This window comes from Onychomys torridus, chromosome 12, assembly GCF_903995425.1.
Source record: "Onychomys torridus chromosome 12, mOncTor1.1, whole genome shotgun sequence".
Taxonomy (NCBI): domain Eukaryota; kingdom Metazoa; phylum Chordata; class Mammalia; order Rodentia; family Cricetidae; genus Onychomys; species Onychomys torridus.
Window position 1 is genome coordinate 7,269,872 of NC_050454.1, and position 7,185 is coordinate 7,277,056.

Sequence of the window (7,185 nt, forward strand, 5' to 3'; positions counted from 1 at the left end):
TAAGGCTGTATCAACAGGAACCAATCCAGGACTCACTGACTTCTCAAAAGGCACTAGCCCATCAGGTAGCCCAGCAATTTCATTCTCATGAATACTCTAGCCATGAAGAAATTCAGCAGGACACAGACAAAGCCAATGAAGAGAAGAAGAAACCTATTGAGTTCGGGGATGTTTGATGCATTGGATCGGTCCAGGATTATGAAATCTAAACCTCCCATTGTAAATAAGAAGCTAGACCCAAGTCCTTCCATAACGTACTATCCATTTACTCTGTAAGCCAAGAAAGCTACTGGCCTCTGATGTCCGTGTTCATCAGTCATTGAGCCAACACTTGGAGGTTCAACAATAACATCATAGATTATTCCTCCGGTAATGAGGAAGTAAGACACCACCACCAGGGCGTACACCGTCATGGCCGACGGCATGTGCACGCAGGGCGGCTTCTTCAGCTTCAGGTTGGGGCATTCGAGCACTAAGAATGGGACTCGGTGCAGCATCTCCATGTCGGCGGCAGCAGGGCCAGCGCTCCGACCTCCAGTCTCCTCCAAATGTTCCTTATTAATCTGGCATTTGAAGAGACATTATTTCATTCATTCCTTGTTCACCCTCATTTTCAAAGAATATTTTTGGATTATAAATTTATAAGATAGATTTTTGTTTTGTGTCTACTCTTTAGTGTATTTTTTCTGTTGAACTTAATTTTTTTCTGATGAGAAATTAGTGTTTGAATTTTTATTTTCTGTTTAAATCATATTTTCTTTCCTTTTTTTCCTTTTTCTGTTGTTTTGTAGAGCTTTCTTCTTCTGGGTTCTTGTCTTCAAAACTAAAGAATGAGGCACAAGGATCACAAAGAGGGAGTCAGAAATGGAAGTTTTATTAATTTCATGATAAAGAAAACTCCTAGCTAAAGTGGAGGGCCGCTCCGGGGGTTTAGGGTGTGGGGTAAAAAAGTAGACCCTAGTGTACATGCTAAGGCAGAAAAAGTCCATCCTTGGACTAAGGGAGTCCATCCAATGATCTGGAGAGTTAGTTAGAAATGGAGATCTGTCAAGCCTTTTGTACTTCCTATGTACGAGGAAGTCTGTGAGGAAGTCGGTTTAGCTAACTAGGTAGCTGATGCAAATTCACTGGGTGATGGCAGAGTCCAACATGGAGGCCTCTTTGTCCCTTTTTAAATAATCCAGGGAGGCTGTTGCAGCCTATCTCAGTCAAAGGCATAGATACACTCACTTCATTGTGATTTTGAGCAGAGAAGTATTCCAATTTTTCACCTGTTTTGTATTCTTTAGTTATAAAAATGGTATCAACCCTCATGGTATCAATTATTATTTCTAATTTCTCTTTTCTCCTTATTCTGATTTTTTTATTTGTTAAATATTATTTAGGTAACATTTATTGACTTATCTTCTACCTCACTTTAAGTCCATTAAATGAATTTTATTGTTTCTGATTTTTATATTTATTTAATTTTTATTTTACTTTATGTGCATGAGTGTTTTGCCTGCATATGTGTATATGCACCATATGCATGCCTCATGGCCATGGAAGTCAGAAAAGGGTGTTGGATCCCCTGGAACTGGAGTTACAAATGGTTGTGAGTTGACATATGGGTGCTGGGAACTGAATGCGGGTCCTATATAATAGTGACAGTACTTCTAACTATTGAGCAATCTCTCCAGGCCACAATTTTATTTATTTCTAATATTGTACTTTCAATTTTAAGATTTTGTGTCAGATTCTTTTAAAAACTCCCATTTCTCTGTTTGAACGGTCTGTTTATCTTCATCATTGCCTGAAAATGCTTTACCACAGTTATAATCATTGTTTAAGCATTTGCCTAGGATTGGGGATGTAGCTCAGTGGTTACATTAACAGAGGTATTGGGGAGTCCCTCTGTGGTCACCATAAAACACTGGGAAAATCATCGTCCCTTTTTGGGGATATTAGTCCCATAATTAACAGAACATAAAAATTGCTTGAATGGAAGTTGTGGTGGTTTGAAAGAAAATGGCCCCCTTATGGAGTGACAGTATTAGGAGGTGTGGCCTTGCTGAAGAAAGTGTGTCACTGTGGAGGTGGGCTTTGAGGTCTCATGAATGCTCAAGCCATGCCCAGTGAAATAGTTCACATCCTGTTGCCTGTGGATGAATATATAAAAACTCTCAGCTCTAGCACTATGTCTGCCTGCATGCTGTCTTGCTTCCCACCATAACAATAGTGGACTAAATCTCTGAATTGTAAACAAGACACCACAATTAAATGTTTTCCTTTATAAGAATTGCCATGGTCATGGTGTCTCTTCATAGCAATAGAGGGTAGGCAAGCCATGAATCACAGAAGCTACCTGGAGGAGGAGAATAAAGAAGAAGAAGAAGAAGAAGAAGAAGAAGAAGAAGAAGAAGAGGAGGAGGAGGAGGAGGAGGAGGAGGAGGAGGAGGAGGAGGAGGAGGAGGAGGAGAAAAAAGTAGAAGAAGAAAAGCCATTCAAGTTAACACACTTGTAAATTAGTCAGATGGCAGCAGGCAGCCACATGGTATAGTGAGGGTGAAGGGCTTTAGAGGAAGAAAATGGGAAAAAAGACATCCAAAAGACAGAAAGAAAAGAAAGGAAGGAAGGAGAAGTTTTACCTTTCAATAGTGGTCAGACCCAGTATAACCTCATGATTTCTAGCAGGAACTGCACTAGGGAGCAAGAATTCTGGAAAGGAAAAGCACAGTATCTCTTTAAAAGACTAACTATTCCTCCTTCCTCTTTGGAACAAGTTAAGGTGAAATTGTCCTTTCCTAGTGTTGGTCCTGCCTTCCTGAGAGTCTGTTAGCCAGGTGATAGACCTTCCCAACTACAATATTAGGTCTCCACCCAAGCTAGAGTTTTCATTACAGTGACCAGAAGGATATAGCTTTATCTTAATGCTGCTGTGTCACTGGAGTGATGGCCAGCATGCACGAAACCCTACTCTACATTTTTATCCCTAGTAACACACAGGCATGCACACACAACACACACACACACACACACACACACACACACACACACACACACACATTCACACATGCATGCATGCATGCACACATTCAAGCATGCTCACGTGTGCATGTACAAACACACATAAATGAGAAGAGAATAAAGCATTTGTCTAATAATTCTAATACATCACAAATTAGTCTTGGTCAGCTCTGTGATAGATTTTTATGAACTGCCACTTTCATTACTGTTAGTTTTATTACCATTTGTGTTTCTGTTTCCTTTATTGTCAGAGTTCTACTGCAGATATTCTAAATGAGAGATAATGAAGACTTGGATGTGGGTTTAAATATGGTTTTTTAGATTTAATTTTTTCCTTTGCAATGAAATGGAGGTGCAGATCCATCTGATTTTTTCAAGAGTTGAAGTGATCTGTGGCTGTAGCTGTCAATGCATTGCTTTTCACTTATGGTACACCTCAACAGTCTATTCAGTGGTTAAGTGCCTCTTTCAGAGTCAATTATTTCTCTTTGTCATTAGCATATGATATGAAGGGATAATGCTTTTGTAAACTGATTTAATAAAATGCAGATTGGCCAATAACCAGGCAGGTGAGCAACTAGGAGAATTCTGGGAAGAGGAAGGCTAAGTCAGGAGTCAACAGCCAGACACAGAGGAAGCAAGATGTAAAGGCAGAGCTGAGAAAAGGTACCAAGGCATGTGACTAAACATAAATAAGAATTATGGGTTAATTTAAGTGTTAAGAGCTAGTCAATAGTAAGCCTGAGCTAATGGCTGAGTAGTTGTAATAAATGTGTTCACTTGGGTCTAAGTGGCTGCAAGACTGGGTGGGACACAGGAAAACTGCAGTTACAATTATATTTTGTTCCCAGCCCTACTCATACACCCATTCCCTGTCCCTCACTTTCTCAATTATAGTCCTCTGGGATCTTGACCAACTCCTTCCGCTGTGATTGAGTCTGTGTGTTCTTTCCAAGAGACATTTCTCTTCCCACACAGGTGAAGAATCAAATTTTCTGTTTGACATTCTGCCTACTCCAGTGATTCATTTTCATGCTTTCCTTCTAGTGCTTCCTAGAATGAGGCTGTATCTCAGAAGGTCCTTTTCAGTCTTTGGCTTAAACTATACACTGGTCAAACCAATATGAAAACCCACATGTCAACAATTTGGCTGAAGAAGCGATACTTTCACTAGAGTGGCATGGAACCTGAGCCATCTGGCAAGGTAGCTGTACTCATAACACCCTGGGTATGGATTTCTCTACTCTCATGACTTTGCTATTCTAACAGAATATAGGTCACAATCAGCTCATGATGGAAAGCTCTGGGCAAATGGCCCCTTGTGATCTTGTGAGTAGATTCTCCATCTCTGCGGTGCATAATGGAAATGGTATTTCACAGGGCACTGTTCTAGAGCTCCTCTTGGGACTTCCAGTAGCATCACAATCTGGTTGGCTCAAGCAGCAGGGCAGGCTACTCTATAGACTCTATATAATCCTTCATTGTTGTAGGTCCATGGGCCTGTTCAATCCTTCAGTCTTAAATGTCTGCTGGTAAATAATTTAAGTATTTTTTCAAACATGTAGTGATTGCCTTAAAAGAGGCTTCTGGCTGCTATCTTTCTTGTCTTCTCTTTCTTTCTATTTATTTATTTTGGAAATAATGTCTCAGCATACCCCCATACTGTGGAGCTCCTAAACTTCACTGATGTGCATACTCCTGAATACTTGAAGGGCTGTTTGCACTGGGATATGTACTCTCCCCTTTTTTCCTAGGTCATTAGGTTCTGTTCTTTGAGAATTGACTTGGATTTGAAAACTTGCACTTTTGTTGGGATGGTTGCCATCAGCCTTCTGTGTGTCCAACCTAGATTTGTCTTGTCCACGTGCATTAAACAACATGTCTTTTCATTTCAATTTACCAGTGCCTATGATACTATGATCTGGTGATGATCTCTCTCTCTCATTTTCTAACAAATTAATTAATTAATTTTACATCCCAACCTCAGTTTCCCCCCACTCCTCTCTTCCCAGTCCCTCCCCCTTTAATCCTCCCCATCCCCATCCCCCCAATCCACTCCTCTGTTTCTGTTTAGGAAAGGGCAGGTCTCCCATGAATATCAACAAGACATAGCATATCAAGTTTTCAAGTTGCAGCAAGACTAAGCATCTCCCCACATATTAAGGCTGGGCAAGGTGATCCACTATGAGGAGTAGGGTCCCAAAAGCCAGTAAAAGAGTTGGAGACAGCCCCTGTTCCCATTGTTAGGAGTCCTTCAAGAGGACTAAACTGACCTATTCTGGTGATCAGATGGCCAAACACGAAATAACTGTCATGCTGGAACTCTCATCCAATAACTGATGGAAGTGGATGCAGAGATCCTCGGCCAGGCCCCAGGTGGAGCTCCAGGTGTCCAATTGTCGAGAAAGAGGAGGGACTGTAAGAGCGTGAATTGTTGAGACCAAGATTGGACATTCAAGATTTTTAATTTCAACAGAAAATTTGAAGCCATGAGTTATTTTGAAATTCGTCTTATCTTTAGTTAAGACTGCCTTTCATATTGTGCTTTCTTTGGAGTTGGGGATTCATTTGTCATGGTGAAAGAGATCCTATTCACTTCTTTATTGTATAATAAAAAAACCTCCTATCTGTCCTGATAACTACAAAGGTTTATATTTTTAAATGTTTCTAAAAATACACAGTAAAACTTTTGATGTGATAGAAAGCAGGATAAATATTTCATTAGTACTTCCATGAAACAATCCTCCTCTCCTGCGACCTTTACAAAAATTGATATGTTACACACACAAGTTATAGTCATAAATTTTCTTTCCTTAGGAACTGACACACACATCAGATGAAACTCAATGAACAAAGACGTTTGGCTTATGAACTAGTAATTTGGTATATTGCTTCAGTGTAAATTTCTCCAATGGAGACATTCTTTACATGCATGGTGAGTAAGATTAAGGGATATATATACACTGGACTCAAAGTGTGAAGAGGTTGAAAGTTGTTTGGTTTTGTTTTTCCAAATACTCAGTTCACTCATTACCTACTATAGAGGTAGAGGTCCTCAGAACACAGACCTGATAAGAAACTCGTTTGTTGCCTGTACTTTCTACCCACATTTCACTGTGGAACTTATTAGAAGTAGAAGAGTGTGCTTTTCATGATTTATTTTATTTTTAATTATGTATAGGTGTATGTACTTGTGTATGGGTATGTACATATGAGTGTGGGTACCTGTAGAGGCCAGAAGAGTGGGTTCTCTCTAGAAATGAAGTTACAGGTGGTTGTAAGCTGCCCAGCATGGATGTTGAGAACCAAATTCAGAGGTACATGCTCATAATCACTGAAATATCTCTCTAGTTCCCAGTATGTTTAATGTACTTCTGGATCAATTTTATTGTTAGAAACTTTCAATAGCCCCAGGAAGGTCATGGGACAATTATACTAACAACACCTATGGAAAGTTGTACACTGCATAGGTTACCTAATGGTTATAGTCCCAGAATCCTTCTTGTCTTTTACTATAGTACAAATCTCTGCAGTTTAGTTAATGCCATGGTCCTCATGTGGTATGGGGCTCATATTACTTCTGGTTGCAAAGCAGTATGTGAATCGGAGACAATGGACTTCCAAAGTAGAGTCCAGTGGTCTCCTTAGTCTTCATTTCCTATACTGTTTCCTCCAATGAACAAATCCTAGAGAAGCATTGGAGGAAACATAGACTACCCAGTGTTTTCATGGGACTATAACCATTAGGTAACCTATGCAGAAGTCCACTGCAGTGACATACTTTCCTCAGTAAGTCTACACTTCCCAAATCTTCCCAAATATCACCACCAACTGGGAACCAAATATTTAAATTATGAGCCCATTGGGGACATTTTCATTCAAAACACTACAATCAATTTTCTTCTACTATAATGAAATTTTGGAGTCTAAGTGGCTTCTAAAGAAAATAAGTTCACTCAATTCACTGTTGTGAAAGCTCAGCAAAGTGGTCCAGCTCTGGAGAAGGTCTCATGTGGATGACAGCACTGTATGTACAAGAGAGACAAATCATGTGACCCAAATGAGAAGCCAGAGAAATGCCAGTGAAGGCCTAGGAATGACCTTTTTCTATAGTCAATCTCTTGAAGGTCCTACTGAGGACCTGAATGTGAACCTTTGTGGCACACATGCAAACCACAT

General features: G+C 40.0%; 1 pseudogene; it reads right to left on the minus strand.

The window, feature by feature from the left end:
• Positions 1-7: 7 nt before the first annotated feature.
• Positions 8-503, minus strand: LOC118594289 (annotated as a pseudogene).
• Between the last annotated feature and the right edge of the window lie 6,682 nt (positions 504-7,185).